This window comes from Solanum verrucosum, unplaced genomic scaffold (genome assembly GCF_900185275.1).
Source record: "Solanum verrucosum unplaced genomic scaffold, falcon-dt-bn FXZP01000084.1, whole genome shotgun sequence".
Classification (NCBI taxonomy): domain Eukaryota; kingdom Viridiplantae; phylum Streptophyta; class Magnoliopsida; order Solanales; family Solanaceae; genus Solanum; species Solanum verrucosum.
This window is the reverse complement of record NW_026019846.1, coordinates 1,541,037-1,560,429: the sequence shown is the minus strand read 5'-3', so window position 1 is coordinate 1,560,429 and position 19,393 is coordinate 1,541,037. Positions and strand designations below refer to the sequence as shown.

General features: G+C 37.2%; 1 protein-coding gene and 1 pseudogene across 1 annotated transcript in view; both read right to left on the bottom strand.

Moving 5' to 3' along the window:
* LOC125816838 (chromatin remodeling protein EBS-like) overlaps positions 1-19,393 on the bottom strand; it is a 950,056-nt gene that overhangs the window by 617,757 nt on the left and 312,906 nt on the right. The gene's annotated exons all lie outside the window — the stretch shown is intronic.
* On the bottom strand, positions 10,130-11,443 carry LOC125817102 (meiosis-specific protein ASY3-like; annotated as a pseudogene).

Sequence of the window (19,393 nt, the reverse complement as noted above, 5' to 3'; positions counted from 1 at the left end):
GGCACATATTTTACGGAATAAAGAGATTGCTACTAGAAATACGGACTCAACTAAGGTAGAAGGTTTCCATCTCATAAGATACATATTTTGGAAACCCAGACTCAACTAAGGTAGAAGGAATTCATTTGGAAAGCCGGACTCAACTACTGTAAAATCTTTCATTGGGAAGTCAGACTTAACTAGTGTATAAACTTACATATCATATTCATATCCACTCAGTGCTAAGCATTAAATCCAACTAAGTTCTAATTAAGTCATGACATAAGCTCATATTCATGGAAGACTGTCTTGAAACTCAATCCAACATAATTCATACTATAGCTCATAGATTTTCCATAGGTTATAATAGCCTTTAAACCTTAGAATCATCATATTGAGAGAAATCCTTTCACATTATATCATATTCATACATAGGTGTGCATATGAGAATAACCTTCTAATAACAAAACAACTAGATCATAATCATAATCACTTTACTCTCAAAGTGTTCTTGAAGCATATACATAAATTTCATAATCATGCATAATCTCATACTTGTCCCTTCATGGACCATAGATCATATTCCATTAACGCATATAGGATTACTACATTATACATGGATAGTAAATTGATTCAAATAACTCAACTACTACAAGCATAATCTCATAATATGCTTCTTTCATCAATTAACCCACATCACAAGTTCTTAAATTGGGAATATGGGTATTTCATGGATTCTTGGGGGATTTCAACATAAAACCATAATAAATCATCAATTCAATAATAGTATCAAGTAACTAAATCATTAGAATCATTTTTTTAAAGGAATCCATGTCTTGGAGTCTAACCCTAGCTTTTGGGGAATTTCTATCTTTGAATTTGAGTTTTGAAGGGACTCCATGGATGAATTCTATCCATGGACGAAGAGCTACCATACCTTAACAATGAATTCCAATGAATTTGAGAAGAAAACCTTGCTCCTTGAACCCTAGCTCAAACTTTCTTTTTCTTCTTCCTTGAAGTTCTAGAGAGAAAATATTTGGGGAGAAATTGGTTTTGATTTGGGATTGTGGAATTATGAGGAAGATTACTTAATTTAGGGGTCTTAAATCATTATATAGTTTGTCTAATTTAGTATAAAATGACGTCACTTAATAACTAATTAATTCCGAAAAACCCCAAAGTGCCCCTAACTAATTTCACAAAATAGGCCACAAGTGACCACCCATGACCACACAACCATAGTCTATGGATGGACCCACGTGGTGTGCTGGTGAACTGGGGTCAATTACTGGAGCTTGATGTACAGGCCTTGAACTACGACCCCTCACCTACGGGGCGTGGGCTGACCCACGAGGTGTGGGTCCCCTCCTTGGTTCCCTGCCTAAGAAACTTCCAAGGGTCCTTCTCAAGGACCCATGGTTGGTCCTTAGGGGTCGTACCTTAACGTTCTAACATGAAATCCTATATTTTTAGGTACAGGGAGCTATGTTTACAACTCTAACCCTCATGTTAAGCTATAGTTTAGCCTACTAGTTTCCGGAGTGTTACAGTGATGGAGGGTCTCATTTTTGCAACCGGGTATTTGCTTTGTTGTTGAGAAAATATGGGGTCAAGGATGAAGTCGCAACACCTTATCATCCACAATCATTTGGCTAGGTTGATGTTTCAAATCGAGAGATTAAGGCATTCTAGAGCAAACAGTGAACTCAAATCAGAAGGATTGGTCTTGGAAGATGGATGATGCTCTTTGGGCTTATCACACCACTTTCAAAACACCAATTGGCATGTAACCATATCATGTTCTAGTTATATTCTATGGGTAAGACTCATGGAAGGAAGGAGTATATGGAGTTGTCTTGTAGCTGCTGGTTAATGTGTTGGAGCCATTTAAATGTAGTGTATTGATGTTAGTAATACGTGGGGTTGAAAACTATGAACACATTTTGATTTGAATTTCTCTTTAGTTTACCCCCCCATGTGTTTATTGAAGTGACAACCCGACTTCGTTGTGTTGTGTAACTGTCACGCCCCGAGCTACCCCCGAGACGCGGACACGGGACCTAGGACCACAAGTGATCCCAAGCTAACCCTGCTGGCATGATCATGAGCATACTAAAGATAATAAACTGATGCGGAAGCTAATTCATAAATAAATCTGAAAAGATGGGGAATACCCATATACTATAGCTGAATATATCAAATCTGAGAGTTTAATACAAAAGAGATATCAAACTCAAAATACTAGGCTGAATCTAACTATGTCTGAAATAAGCCTCTAAACTGACTAGAAATGCTGGGACAGGCCCCAGCTAAGTCTAGGAAAACTGAAACTAAAGGACTAAAATACTGAAAAGAAACTCATGACTATTGTCCCCGAAGAATGAGGACTCACCAACTGATTCTGCTGAACTGAAGATCAGGAATCGATCTAAGCGTGATCTGGATGCTGAGAACCTGAACCTACATCACGAGAAGATGTAGCGCACGTATGCGTCAGTACTTGAAAGGTACTGAGCATGCAGGATAGAGTAAAGCTAAAAGAACATATAACTGAACAAAGCATACTGAGCAATGAAATAATCTGAACATGATATGGATACTGAAATACTGAATACTGAGCTAACTGAATGCAATGACCAAATTTATAACATGCTGACTGAATACTGACTGAATTGTAAATGTGGTCAATGCAATAGAGTCTGACTGAACTGTGGGAGCTACTAATAACCGACATAAAACCACATGAGCTAAATGTGGAGTCCGATGTATACGCCCCATCGAGAGGACCCAATATACCCTGCCAGAGGTATAGAGGCATGCTGGCGTGATCACTAAACTGATGTTGCCCACAGAGGGGACTTACACCTACGTGGCTCGTAGTTCTGGGACTATATGGGTACGCTGAAACCCTAGTCCAACTCGGTATTATGCTACTCCCAATGAATTAAGTAGTTAACTGTTTATGACTGAATTTCTGTAAATACTGGATAGCTCGAACTGAACATGCAAACTGAGAATGCAACAATTAATCTGATAATGATGCATTCATAAACTGAGGCATGTAAAACTGAATACTGAAATATCTGACCTAGCATGTGTAATTCAAGAACTAAAGAAATACATAGCTAGGGTTCTGAAATTCATGCGATAAACTGAGCAATAACATGATAATCTGATTTGGAACATTTAAATAACTAATTCATGATGATCTGTTCAAATTCTAGAAACCCTAGGTCTGTTCATAATCATGGAATCAAGAATCTGACTGAATTCTAGGGACCTAATGGGTGAAAGGAACCCACTAGTGAAATCCCACATACCTGGTGACGAATTCCACGGAGAAATCTTTCGATTTCGGGGCTGGAACTGAAGAAATCTCACTGCGTTCTTGAACTAGGGTTCTTGACCTTTTTCTCCTCTCTTGCTTCTAATTCTTCTAAGTTTGATTAATGATTTGACTTAGGTAAGTTCTAGTTATGTTTCTAGGCTTAAACTAATTAAAATCTCATGATTTAGGGTCTAAACGACGTATCTTAGGGGTTAAACGAAATAGGAAAAGACCAAAGGACCCCTGAATTAACTGCTGTCGGAGTGATCTACGGAATGGACCTACGGGCCGTAGGTCAATCTACGGTCCGTAGATTGGGTCCGTAGTTCGAGTCTGCCCGACAGGGCTTCACTAAAACAAGCATAACTTTTTACTCGGAGGTCGGAATTTAGCAAACTCGGTGGCGTTGGAAAGATAATTCAATTATCTATCTAACCATAGGTCATGGGACACATAATTCATTTTGTACTAAAAGTTATGACCATCTGAAGTTGACCCATCAGAATTTTCAGCTAACTGGCTGCTAACCTTCGATCTACGGTCAGACCTACGGACCGTGGATCGAACGACGGTCCGTGCTGGTCAACCGTAGTTCCTGTCAGAGGCTGGGTAAAGGAGGTCTTGATCCACGGACACAGACCACGGACCGTGGTCTGATCTACGGACCGTGGATCTGTCCGTGAGTCGAGACTTAACCAATTTTCTGAGCTGGCTGGGGAGGGGTTGCAGTGGCGAACCACGGACCACCAACACGGGCCGTGGTCTGACCTACGGTCCGTGGATGGCAACCGTAGGTTGCACCTGCAACTTCTCAAAATTTGCATTTTTTGGTCTGTTTCGGATACGGGGTGTTACAGTAACTGTCGAAAGTTTAATTTTCATTGGTTGTTGGTTTATATTTAAGGATCAAGGGATAATTCAGTTGTTCTAGTACTGTTAATAATCCTGCAGGTACTGAAACCATTAAAAGTATGTTAAAGAACACAAGCCAAGGTATGTAAAGGCGCCCCTTTCCTCCATTTTCAAGCACGAATCTAAATCATCAATAGGACTAGTACTCATATGTTTATAACTAATATTGAGGCATGGTATGGTTCTATTAGAGGGTTTGTGAAGAAATCGTAATATCTATAGTTGTCTAAAGTTTTAAGATAAATCTTTATTACTAGAATGTAAATGTATATATATATATATATATATATATATATATATATATATATATATATACACACACATACAATTGTTGTTGTAGTTGTAAATTGAATCTGAAGACCCCTTATTGTGGGTACTTCTAGCTTGTCCTATATATGTTTTATTTAAGAAGTAGTTGTGTATATGAGTTCCATGTTTCCATTGAATTAAGGCCAAAGAATTTAGAACTATTTGTGCTCGTTGACATGATAAATTAATAATGGGAGTCTGATTGTATAATTATCAGTATGGGTAAAGGAAGCATGTTATTTGTAAAGGAAGCGTCTTATGGGTAGAATATATATGTATATATGCAGATCCTAAAGGTTAGTGGATTAAATAGAAATAGAAATATACATGTTGTTGTTAAAGATATATGCTAAGGCGGCAAAATTTTTGTAGGTATGTCATTCATAAGCCTAGTAGATTTATCATTACATCTAAACCTTCTAATGGTTGATTAAACATTGAGTAGGTGTACTTATATGATATTTGAACGATTTATACATTACATATACATTGTTTCAATTCACGACTCTTGAATACTTAATACTAGCCAGGTCAGTGCAGTAGATGTTAGTAATTATATTTTTATATTACACTACCGATGGGGTAATGTCAATAGGCAAACATATTAATCAATGCATCTATAATTCAGCATTTCACCATGGTAGACATGTCGGGTGGGCAGATAAACCCTTCACCACACTACCACGGTAGGCATGTCGGGTGTGCATATAACCAGTCAATATACAATTATGGTAGACATGTCTTGTGGGCAGATGCTTACTGATGCTTATCGTGTCCAACGACACTAACCTACGATTCGAGTGTCTACGATCGTCGATAATATAGTAACCCAACCAAGGGTTGGGGTCGTGTCCCAAGGGAGTTGTAGTGAAAATAGTAGTTAGGCTAGAATTTGGTTCTAGTTAGCTGTAGTTTGAGAAATTATCGAATAAAAACAAAGTAAATTCAAGTGGGTGACACTGAAGTGTCAAATATCAATGGGGGTTTATCACAAATATAGCTAAAACAACCAAAAATAAAGGGAAAATTCAAGTATGCGGAGAAGTTCTTGGGGTGTGACCTCAATATATATTGATATAAATCGTTGAGTACATGCTTTCGATAGGAAATTTGCAAGATAATAGTGACTAGACTAAGCTTTATATGGAAATAAGTTCCCTCTCGAACAACTTACCCCGTTTCAAATGGGTTCCTCTCGGACACCCATTTGCCGCATGAAGGCTAGCCTACGCCTTACCCCACTCACTTTCTCAAGTTGAGTGTTAGGATATGGGACTTGGACTTACCCTCTCGGGATGAACCTCATGTCGACCCACTCCTTAGGCCATCAGTCTAGCGGTTTTCGTTTCGCGACCTCTCTCTCTCGCAAGCCGAAAACACATAGGTGGTTTTGTATTTTCAACTACAAACCCATTAAATTAAACCACAACCACTAGGTGAAATCACCATTAAAATACATCTAACCTATCAGCAAGAAAGACCCAACAATAATATCAACACATATTTGCTAAATCACACCCCAAGAATGGGGACTTTTAGCTAGACATCAAGAAATAAGAAATTATAACTAAAATGATAGAGAAATCAAATGGGTATAAGAAATTAAACCTTAATATAAGCAAATGAAGAAGAATGGAGAAGACCCACTTCCAATTTTGGGAAGATGAACTCCTTCTCTCTTCAAGTCTCCCAAAAACCCTCTCCAAACTTGAGAAAAAATATCCCAAAAAAGTACTATTCTATTTTGAAAATTATAATAATAATTCAACTCTCCTAAAATTAATAATAAGTTTAGTATTTATAGACTTCATAAAATAGTGCTGGCGAATCTTTCGGCGAGGTTAGTCGATGTTGCCGAATGACTCGACGACTTGCCCCTCTTCTGTTTCATCGCCGTTTCATACTTGCCTTAAGAATCTTCATGTTCTAGACCATTGGGGAGTATAGTACTGCTTCGCGGAAATATTCGGCGAAGCACCGACTGCTCCTTTCATTGCCATTTGATCCTTCTTCGTCAGGACTTTGCGCACTTGGAACAAAGGGCGGAGTGAATCCCTTCGGTGAATTGTCAAGTGTGCTTGGTGATGCTCAGGCTTCAACTTCTTCATTCTTTTCAGCCTCTTTGTTCCTTTTTGTGCCTAAGTGTCCATGCTTTCAATAAAACTTCAAATACCTGAAACTTAAGAGTTTTCATCAGATATTGAGACAAAATAAGCATTCGAGGACACTATTCTTATCAAAATAAAGCCCTAAATGAGTCCAATTTGTGCACTCATGAACACCCCCAACTTAAACTTTTGCTTGTCCTCAAGCAAACTCAAGTTCCGCCGTTCAACAAGGTATCTCAAATAGTGCTACACAAGAATAAATCATGAACATACACAACAAGACTCAAAGTACTTATGCAAAATTCAACTATGTACTTAAAGATTCAAGTTGTGACGCACCACTACCAAAGATTCTCATGATCGCAATACTTGCTACTTGTGCCAGTTCAAGCTCAACAAAAAGTATGTAAATGCCCTCACACAAAGAATGATTCCATATTCACACCTATAGGTTAATCCATTTAAGATCAGGAATCACACTACACCATTTTAGTCCTAAGGCCACACTAAATCTAGACAACACTTATAAAGTGTTGCCAAAAATATTTTTGGGTACACTTTTAAAGTGTAGCTTAAGTTTTAAGCTTTTGGTAACAATAATATTGGCAACACTTGTAAAATGTGCTCTTTAATAATATAGGCTACACTTTATAAACATTGTTAAATTATGATATAATTGATACACATATTTACACATATGACTACACTTTTAAGAATGCTATTTTTTTAGTTCTAAAAACAACACATTATAAGTGTTACCTTATATGATTCCTAAAATATTTCCAATTTTTTCACTAAATTATTATATTCCCTCCTAAATATTTTACTCTCCCTCCAATTTCTGATTGGCCAATAAAAACAACACTGATCATAAAATATGTTGTTTTCCCCAAATAAAAAAACTAATACGCAGGTATCATTGTTGTTCATAAACTTTCTCGTCATACATAGCTTCGCCAGAGTCTCGTAAGAGCGTCTCTTCACCAGAATCAATACAATAAGAAACTGCCCAAATCACATACATATCTTTGAAGATTTTGTTCATAAACTTTCTCGTCGGCTTCTGCAAACAATTCCTATATGCAGGTATCATTGTTGCAAACCCTTTTCAGATCTGTTCTAATTTTTTGCTTCATGGGGTTTTTGATTTTTTTGTTATTTTGATTTTTGATGGAATTTGAAGTTTGTTAGGGTTTTTTATGAGGTAAATTTAAAATTTGAATTGGGAACTAGGAATAGGTTATCTAATGTGTTGGGAAACTGTAGAATAGTAGTCACTTTGCCTTTATTTATGGGATTAATGGGGTTGCATTAAGATGGAATTTAAAGTAAGTTAAGCTTTTATGAGCTAAATCTGTGAGTGGGACAAGGAATTGGTCACTGTACATTTCTCTCTTCTTTGATGACGGATGGTGAGTTTCCTACTTCTTCTACGCCTTCGTTTGGAAAAATGGAGAAACAATTCGAAGAATTCCGACATTGTTTGGAGAAGTTGGGGAGTCTACTGAAGCGGATATGGGTTGTGGTGACTGAGATATATTCAGTCACTCGACTCATATATGCCAGCCTTGTTCTGGTTCAGATGATTACCTTTTCATTTTATGCGTTTTTAAAATGTTAGATGCAATTTTAGATCTAAATAATCTTCACATTTTTCAGAATTTCGATTTCATTATATTACATATAGTTTAAGCTTGTTGTCAATTTAAGGTTGCAAGGTATTCTGGAGTGGTATTGTAAATTGTGTTTTGAAAGGTTTCTGCTTCATTTTGTTTTCTTTTAGATTATCTATGAATATGTATGAGTAAGTTGCTTTTTAGTTTAAGGTAGCATGTACATGAGGAGCAAGCCAATATTGAAATATTTATCTGAAAGTTTGTATGTGAGGAAAGAGAAAGGCTCTTTCTCGAAGCACTGGCTCGAAAGGAAGCTCAAGAGGTAGAAGAAGAAGAACGAAGGAGAGTGGAAGATGAGGAAGAAAAGGCAAAACAAAGCCAGGTACACATAATTGGCGCCAAATGTACTTTCACATCCTCTTCTCTTTATTTACATAGCAGTAAACTTTGAGTTATGTGGGCTGTGAATAATGTATTTACTTTATTGTTTGTAGCTACCTATTTATGGAGTTAAATTGAAGGTTAATGGATGTTTGTACAATAGATATTGTGTGACGTGAAATAAAATTGAGGAAGTTATGAAAGAAGCTGAGGTTTACTAGCATTTTTTGGTTATAAAAGCTAATCTGAAGTGATTGACCCTCCCAATCCTAGTATTGCAGTCAATTCTAAAACAAACAAAGAGAATCTTGCATTTTTGGGGATTCGGATAAACTTTTTAGAAGTTGGAGACATTTTGGTGGATGCTTTCTAGAGACGTAAAAACATGTTCTGGTTTGACAATGATCACAATGCAGAGAGAATGCACATAAGAGTTGTCAGTGGAGACAAATGGTCAAACAAACTATTCCAATTTAGTTCCATACTTTGAATATGTCTACATAACAGAGTGGAAAATATAACATATCATGTGCTTCTTTGACTGCATAAATTAGTTTGAGTTTTCCAGATTATTGATCTCAGCCTGCAGCTTACAATTGTTTCAAGTAGATGGCAGTGGTTTTAGTGTCACACTTTTTGTATCTTAAGTTAAACCTCCGAAATTGTATTACCATTATCTAGGAGAGTATATACCTATTTGCATAATTGACATAAAGGGACTTTTTGGAGCTTAGTTCCTTGCCTAATTACTAATATGCTTCTATTTAATAAGCTTCACTATAATTATGTTTTTTGCTTTATGTTTAGCAACTTTGAGGGTTATTGATTTATATCTTGAAAATAGTAGTTTGTCTAGTACTAAATGCCCAAATGCGGATTTTCATGTATGGGATTTAATTCGTTATACCTGCATAGTCTTTATGGAAAGTTTATAGATCACATGCGAGGTTGTTAGCGTAACCAAATGGAAAGTTGCCATATATGGGGAATTCATGAAATCAAAGCTTAAGGTACAACTTGAATCTCACTACTCTCGCTTGAGTTCTGTGTTAATGAGTTTGTTACTCTCTGTTTTTTGTGAGCAGTACTTGTAGGGAGTAAATTAGTTAACGAACATCTTTATTGTTTACCTGATTTTAATATTAAGATCTTCTGTACTTCCTATCTTTTAACATGAATTACACACATGTGTTGACAGTCATGCTCTCGTGGAACATCATGCAACTTTATCCATTGTTTTCGCAATCCTGGTGGAGATTATGAATGGGCGGACTTGGATGAAGCACTGCGAAGATACTGGCTTACGAAGATGGCTGCTTTGTTTGGGTATGCTGATGAGTCTGTCTATGATAGACAACTTGAACGGAAAAAGTCAGAACGGATGTTGAATTCCTACAAGATGCTGGAAGCTGATTCTGATAGGTCTGTTAGTTTTTGGTATCTTTCATGTGAACTTAATAACGTATTGAACCATAACTTTATACTTCCGTCTTTTATAAAAGAATATGTTGATCTATATGTTCTTGTAGATTTCTCAGCTGCTCAGTCATTTCCACAACAACAGATTCTAGGTTACCAGCATCTGGTTGGACTATCTCGTCATTTTTCTCCTAAAATAAAGTAGAACCATCACCAACATATACAAATTTCTCAGGAACTGGTACTCTTTTACAATTATTACTTGTGTCTTCTTCATCTTTCATTTCATTGTTTTGCTCGCCAACCTTAGGTTCTTCAATATGGTGACTCTTCCTCTTGCCTCTCCTTCCATATACCATCAAAGGACTACCAGTGCTAGCATCATGTAACGTCCTAGACAACATATCTTTAGGAAGGAAGACATTTTTCTCTAAGTGGTCCTCTTTACATGCTGGTGGTCCCTTTCTATTTTGTGACTCAACTTAGCAGGAGCTCTTTTTCAAGAAAAAGAACGAGTAGTTGGTCTCTTAATAGCGTACTCATGACTTTGGGTATCACTTTCTATAGTATCTGAATTTTGCTTAGGCTCACCAACATGATTTCCACTGTCTTTTTGTTCTCGTTTCGAGGCTTTTGCACCCTTCTCTAGAACTAGAGAATTTGGACACTACTTGGTTGGGGAAGAAACAGTTCCTACGATTTCCTGAAGCTTTAATCTCAAAGATGCATTGCCTGTATTTTCTGCTTTGGTAGTTTTTCCTTTGACTTCTTTCTCAGGCATGTCTTCCAGAGCAACCTTGGATTCATATTTCCCCCTTCTCTCTATAGAAGCATCCTCCTTTGCCTGCTTGGATTTGTCAAACTGCAAAGTCCTTGTCTGGAGGAACACTTTGCTGGTCTTACCTCCACTCTGTGTGATGTGTTGCATATCTCAACTACACCCTATGCAATTGAACGTTTGTCTACTTGAGTATCTACCTCTAAAGTTGGTTCATGGTGGACGGTTTTAGTGGATATCAAAGGAGATGTCTGCTTCTCTGTGGGCTCTCTTTGATTTCTGATAGCAGAAGTGCTCGCTAATTCCTTTTTGTTTCTGTCATTCGTAAAATATCCCTTGCTTGATGTTTTCTGAGCCATTGTTGTCCCATCGTCAACATATATCTCTTTGCTAGAAATTTTAACTAGTGCCAAGTGAGTCTGATGTTCAGCTTGCTTTACTTTTTGAGTTCTGCATTTTGAAACTGAATCTATTAGAATTCCAATGGACATCTTTCTAGATTGACTGGATTGGTGGTAATTGCTGCCAAAACTCCAAGCGTCACCGGCAAGGTCCTGACAAGAACAAAATAAAAGTGTTTCAAGATCTAGCTTTCTAAGCATACCAACATGACATCAGATCCACTCAGTGGAGAGGTTTGTTTATATATGTTATATTAGGTACTGGCAACTTTCTTATTTTTAACACTGTTAAAATTCTTATGTTGGAGTATTGTTTTTCTTCATTTATTGTCCTCTATTTGGATTTTTTTAGACTAAACCTGATTTTAGGAGCTTGTATGTTGTCTATATTAAGCAATATTTTATCACATAAAAAACGTATGTATTTCTGCTAGTTCTGGCATGTTGTTGTTGCAGGATGAATTAGAGGCAGAACTTAAAGAATTAGAAGAGCAGCTGCTTCAACCAGCAGCTACAGTTCCTGATGCTCCAGTCCATGTTCCTGCAGGGAAGCAACCTGCTCGGCCCATTCCTTAGAAGTGTACAGCTGAAGAAGATGAACTTGTTGCATTGCAAGCAGAGATGGCTCTTTGAGCTAGATTTTGTGGTTAATGTTCAGAAGTGAATTTTATGAGATACACTGAATGAAGTAGCTTTGTGATGAAGTGTATGTACCCTCTTAGCTAAACTTTGTTTCACAATATTTGCATATTTTATTTTCTAGACAAAGAGATCTGAATAGAACACCAGAAAGTTAAAATTTGCAGAGCTGATGAATAAGCATTGTGCTGCAAGTGTAGTTCCTAAAGGTATTCACTATCTTTTGTTGTGGTTTATCGATGATTGCTCCTCTAACGCTCATACACGCAGATAGTTCTCGCCGCCAAAACTACTTCCTTTGCTTTCTGATAACTTGTTGCACCCTTTCATATTGTCGAATAACATCGTTCTAGCTGTTTTATGGTGGTAAATTATGTCGTGCAACCATTTTTAAAGCAAGATATTATGGAAAGAGAATCCGAGTTGGTGAAAAAACTGGCAGAGCTCTTATTTTGGATTATACTATAAACTAATGAATATCTATAGCCTATTGGCTGATCACCATTTGAGAGTTATATCACCAGGTTGATTTCACCTTGTTTTCACCTGGAATCTTCAAGTTTTTACTCTCATGCCTCAACAGCACAACCACATCCCCCTAGGGATAAGGAAAGCTTTTTCTATTAAGAAATGAATCTAGTTTCTTATCAAAATTCTGATTTGGTACTTTTTCTGTTGTTTATATTATTTCATGGCAATCAGGCAATAGAACTAACTTTTTTTAGCAAAACTTCAAAACACTATTTGGCATTGTAAGTCTGTAGGACATTTTATTATAGATAGAAGATAGAGTAGGTTTATTGGCTCAAGAAGGAAATACCTCACTTTAGCCATGTATTTTGATGCATTGAGGGGAAATTAGGTATAGCAGCTTCACTGTCATTATCTGATTTGATCTAAACCATATGTCATTTAATTAAAATGCTGTCATTTTCCCTTTGAAACTTCAAAACTGGGAACTAGGTCACTGGTTCAGCAAGGTTAGCTTAAATAGTTGAATGACTTGGATGTATTAATGTCTCAATTGTTCTTCACTGGTGCCATATCAAGGTATTTCTAATGAAGATTTTGTTATCTAGCTCACTTGGTTTTATCTATTATCAGTACTCATTTTTGCATGTTACTGCTTTTCACTGTTATACATGATTTTTTTTTTTAAAAGATGATCTAAGTTGACTCTTGTTGCTGTTACAGAGATCAAAGATGAATTATCGTGCATGGTATCATCGTTGCTGGTTAGTTTCCTACATGTCAGAGGAACAGGTGAGATGAAGGCCCATGGAATGATATTTCTTGTGCGATTCCTGCCAGTTTTATTTCACTGACTATGCAGGGCAGGAAAAATTTTGGTCTGTGGTCATCGTGTGATATAGTGTTTCGGTTATTCCTGAGCTTCCATTGAACATGGGCTCAGTTTTCTTCAATAGCATTCATGTTGTTTGGTTTTGATTTTCTTTAACGATGATAATTTGCTCATCCAGTCATTAATGTTGCTTTTGATTCAGTTTGTTTTGATTTGGAACAGAGTGTTTAGTTTAACAATATGAAATTTGTGTCTCAAAGCTACATTTTAGTCCTCCTTCCCATGACAAGAGCTGAAGAATCAAAAGTGTAATCTTGTGAACTAGCTAGCCATCCCTATGTAGTAGCTACTGTAATTGCTTGGTCAAATTGTGTACAAAAGTAATAGGCTTGCCCTTTACATACTATAGTTGTTTATACAGATTATCATTAACTATGGTTGCTGCTTACCCGATAGTATTGAGCCTTTGGAAACTCATTTTTGTTGTTGTACTCCTTGTGATAAAACTTATGGGTTGAGAACATTCGCAGGCTGTGTGGAACATATTGCAGCTACTATAAGCAGGTAACCAAGGTAACCAATTTACTGTATATTAAGTCTGTTTGGTTGCTTTTTCCGCACTCTCCGTGTTCTCTTTAATTGAAACTTGATTTACTAGCGAAAGAAAATAATAAATTGATTGTGTTTCTGTTACTTGTTCCGTCAGAAAATATCTGAGAAATACTCTTCCAGCATGAGGGATGAACTCAAAGACGGGTGAGTGATTACCTTCTCAACCTCTTTAACTGAGTCATTTTTATGATGAGGATATAGAAAATGAAAACAATGAACATGGTTTCTTTCTAATGTTTGATTTGTTGAACATGGTTTGTTTTTTTATTTTAAATTTTATTTTGAATGTGTAGGAAAGTGTTGGCAATCAATTCGATTGCTTTGAGGAAGATGATGAAGAGTTTTTGATCTATTGTAGAAGTTTGAATATAATATATTTGGTTTTGTGAAATTTATTAGTAATACATAAAGTATTACTTTATTAGTATGTGTAGTACAAGACAAATTGCTTTTTTTTTTTTCATGTTTATTGCAAATCTGTACATTTGAATTATTTATTAGGCAATTTAATGCTTATTTATTGTACAACAATATTCTCATTTTTCAATTAATTTTTTTTTGGCATTCTAAATATTTTTATAGCCAAAATAACATTGCAACCCTTCAAAGGTGTAGCCATAGGGACGCTAATTGTGTAGCTTATTAATTGGAAATCGTCATATGTATATTGGCAAAGACTACACTTCAAAATGTTGTTGTAGATAAGCTAGAAAATGCCATGCTTCAGAAGTGTAGCCAATAAGGAAGCAAAGTCTATGCTTAAAAGTGTAGTTATAGGAGATAGAAATGTTGCTATAAGAGGTAATGCAAAGTGTTGCCTTTTTACATTATTGGCCACACTTTTGAAGTGTAGCTGATAAGACAACACTTGAAAAGTGTGGCCTAAAGTCTAAGGTTACGCTGCTTTAGGCCACTCCCAAAAAAGCGTAGCCTAAAGTAAAAAAATGGGGCCTTTGATCAATAGCTACATTTTTTGATAGTTTAGGCCACACTTTTCTAGGGTGGTTGAAGGCATAAAATGTTGTAGTGTCAGATGCAACACTCACACTCAAAAAGAGGAACACAATGCATGTTTTCACCCACAAGTTTGCCCTTATGTTCCAATCGACTTTTGAATTGGTTTACTTAAGATCAAAGAGGTCTTTTCAAGGGTTGTAATGGGGCTGAGTGCAAAGGTATGGTCATTTAGGATCAGTGACTTTTTCATCCTCGTGAGGTGTGGTGTTCTCAAGGCATTCCCTTCTTTCCCTTTTTTCAATTCTCTTTCTAGTGCTTCTAAGTCATGTTTTTATTCACCTCCATGGATTGCTTGGAAACCCGATTTCTTTTGTACTTTATTCCACACACATATTTTTATTGAAGGGGTTCCATTTTTATGCAATACCATGGGTTAAAGGCGGACTTTTCTTGCACTTCTTGGCTTTTCCTTTTCCTTGTCACCACACCCCCAACTTAGACTTTTGGCCTAAGTTGGCTATTTGCTAAACCACAAATCAAAAGGATTATAAGTAGTGGGTCAAAGTAAGGTCTAAAGTTCATCAAGGTTCTTCCAAAGAAAGGTAAGGCTCAAGGGTGTTCAAAAGAGTTTCACATGCTCACGGGTAGGCCACAAAAGAGGTATTTGTCAAATTTGGCTCACACTCTTTAAAGTTGGCTAAGATCATCTGAAGAGGATATCTTTCTAAATCAATTAGACTAACGGGGCAAATTCTGGGTTTATTGATGCATGGTTCAAAGTAAGTTCATCACACCAGGCATTGCCACTTAAGTCAAACAAGACTACACACTTTTGCTAGTGTGCAAGGGTCATTACAAGAGAATCAATTTGAGAAATGGCTAATCACAACAAGATGCAAAGAGTTCACATATTGTCTATGCAACTTCATTTGTTCTCGTAGTAGCCGCACATTCATGTTTGTTTGATTGAGAGCACTAATTCAAGTCATCGGTATTGATCAAAATCGAGACTTGAATTTGTACAAGAACAGCCACTTTCAACACAGGAGGTGGCAAATTTTTTTGAAAAATGAATTTTTTTTGGAAGGGTCAAAATTATTTTTATATTAAACCCAAAAGAGCCATAAGCTCAATCAATCGCAAAGCAGTTTTTAAAACAGACAACCCAAATCTACACCAAAACACAAGTATCCGAAACAAGCAAAACAAGGTGGGACTCACCCCACCACAAATAAAAACATTTGTCCTCAAATGAAAATAACAAAAAAAAAACATTGCAAATGAGTACAAAATTGCTAAAAATAAATTCGGGGTTTGGAAAGCCAACCTTAGATGCCGATTAAAATACTTTTGAAATGTTAGGCAGCAATGTAATCCACTCCAAGAACTAATTACGACTACAATACTAAAGGCAAGCAATAATCTAGAAAATATTACCTTGATGTGAAGTTGAGAAATTTAAAAGGAGGGAGAGTGGGAAAATTTTAAATTTTTGTGATTTTTGCCACTTTATAACCGTTAAGTTCTTGTCCCTTCGGCGATGTTAGTCAACTCGCCGACCCACTCAGCGGTCCACCGAGTGGTCATTTATCTCGTCCTTTCTTCAAAATCTTCAATTTTTTGGGGGTGAGATCGACGATCTGCATCGAGATCGCCAAGTAGGTTGGCAGTGCGCCGAGCTGCTTTTCGAGTTCGCCGAGTTTAGAGACTTTGTACAACTCTTGTATTGAGCCAAATGGTGGATCCAGTCAGGCTCGCCAACCTGTTTACCGACTCCCAGAATTGACTTTCTGCTCGCCAATTTGATATTTTCCATACTTTCCTCGGTTTATCTGCAACATCAACATACCATTATTTATAAAAGTAAAATCCTAAATTTATGACCTTGGGTTGCCTCCCAAGAAGCTCCTTATTTAACATCGTGGCACAACACAAAACCTCACTCAAATTCCATTAGTGAGGTTTGCCTCATTATCATGAGGCCACCCCTCTTTTGGCTCTGGGTAGAGGACCTGCATACACAAACAATAAACAAAGAAAAACAAAACTAAAAGTAAGATTAGTAAAAACTACACTGAAAAGAACAAAAAGCTCTAGTAAATAATAATTTCACGTGACACCACTCCCCGGTAGCGACGCCATTTTGATGCGTACTGTGACCAACGACACTAACCTACGGTTCGAGTTTCTACGATCGTCGATAATATAGTAACCCAACCAAGGGTTGGGGTCGTGTCCCAAGGGAGTGGTAGTGACAATAGTAGTTAGGCTAGAATTTTGCCCTAGTTAGCTGTAGTTTGAGAAATTATTGAATAAAAACAAAGTAAATTCAACTGGGTGACACCAAAGTGTCCAATATCAATGGGGGTTTGTCACAAATATAGCTAAAACAACCAAAAATAAAGAGAAAGTTCAAGTATGGGGAGAAGTTCTTGGGGTATGACCGCAATATATATTGATATAAATCATTGGGTACATGCTTTCGATAGGAAATTTGCAAGATAATAGTGACTAGGCTAAGCTTTAGATGGAAATAAGTTCCCTCTCGGGCAACTTACCCCGTTTCAAATGGGTTCCTCTCAGAAACCCATTTGTCGGATGAAGGTCATCCTACGCCTTACCCCACTCACTCTCTCGAGCTGAGTGTTAGGATATTGGACTAGGGCTCACCCTCTCGGGATAAAACTCATGTCGATCTACTCCTTAGGCCATCAGTCTAGCGGTTTTGGTTTCGCGACCTCTCTCTCTCGCAAGCCGAAAACACATGGGTGGTTTTGTATTTGCAACTACAAACCCATTAAATTAAACCACAACCACTAGGTGAAATCACCATTGAAGTACATCTAACCTATCAGCAAGCAAGACCCAACAATAATATCAACACATATTTGCTAAATCACACATCAAGAATGGGGGTTTTTAGCCAGACATCAAGAAATAAGAAATTCTACCTAAAATGATAGAGAGATCAAATGGGTATAAGAAATTAAACCTTAATATAAGCAAAGGAAGATGAATGGAGAAGACCCACTTCCAATTTTGGGAAAATGAACTCCTTCTCTCTTCAAGTCTCTGAAAAACCCTCTCCAAACTTTTTGAGAGAAAATATCCCAAAAAAGTACTAATCTATTCTGAAAATTATAATAATAATTCAAATCTCCTAAAATTAATAATAATTTTAGTATTTATAGACTTCAGAAAATAGAGTTGGCGGATCTTTCAACGAGGTTAGTCGATGTTGCCGAATGACTCGGTGACTTGCCCTTCTTTTGTTTCATCACTGTTTCATGCTTGCCTTCAGCATCTTCACGTTCTGGATCATTGGGTTGTATAGTACTACTTCGCGGAAATATTCGGTAAAGTGCCGACTGCTCCTTTCATCGCCTTTTGATCCTTCTTCTTCATGGCTTCGCGTATTGGAACAAAGGGCGGAGTGAATCCCTTCGGCGAATCGCCAAGTGTGCTTGGCGATGCTCAGGCTTCAACTTCTTCGTTCTTTTCAACCTTTTTGTTCCTTTTTGTGCCCAAGTGTCCACGCTTTCAATAAAACTTCAAATACTTGAAACTTAAGAGTTTTCATCAGATATTGAGACAAAATAAGCATTCGAGGACACAATTCTTATCAAAATAAAGCCCTAAATGAGTCCAATTTGTGGAGTCATCACTTACTCAGTCATACACCACCGAGATGACCACTCGGCCAGGCAGGGTCAGTTCAATGAAATGATTATCATACAGTAAAATATTAAAGCCGTATGATTGGTATACGTGATTTCTTTGTTGCATTCATGGATATAAGTTAAGTGATTATTAGATCTCAACTTCAGCTATCTCAGGTTGTTTATATCCCTAATTTGTTTAACTATGTTTGATATACTTATGTTCATAGGTTTGAGCCTTACATACAATTACATGTTATTTGTACCAACGTATCTATGTTGGGGAAACTACATTCATGTTGCAGGTGCAGGTAGAGGGTTTGAATGCCATTGGTAGGAGTCCGACATTAGCTGAGAGCTAGTATTCTCCTTTTATTCAGTAGCCATGTCTAGTTTTGCAGTATTATGTTTTTCCATTTGGTATGGGTAGGCTGGGGACTTGTCTCGTGCACTAAGTGTGCTAATCTTTAGAGGCTTTTATGGATGAGTATGTAGGGTTTAGCTCAGTTTTGTTTTATGGCCTTGTCGACTTTTCGTTGCACAGTTCAATTATCTTTTGGCTTTGTTGATCCTATGTTGTTTAAATTTAATTTAGTTGTGACCTTGTCTATTCAGATGGATATGAAAGTGTAACACTCTAGAAACTAGTAGACTAAAGTAGAGCTTAACATGAGGGTTAGAGTCTTTGTTGTAACTCCTCATACTTAAAAATAAAGGGTTTCGTGTTAGAACGTCAAGGTACGACCCCCAAGGACCAACCATGGATCCTTGAAGAAGACAATAGAAAACTGCCAGGGCAGTAACCTACGGGGGGACCTACACCCCGTTGGTCCACCCACGCCCCATGGGTGAGGGGTCATGGGTCAGGGTCCTAGAAACAGGCCACAGATACCCACCCACAATTTACTAGCACGCTATGTGGGTCTATCCACAAACCGTGGTTATGGGGTCATGGATGGTCACCTGTAGATTGTTTTGAGGAAGTAGTT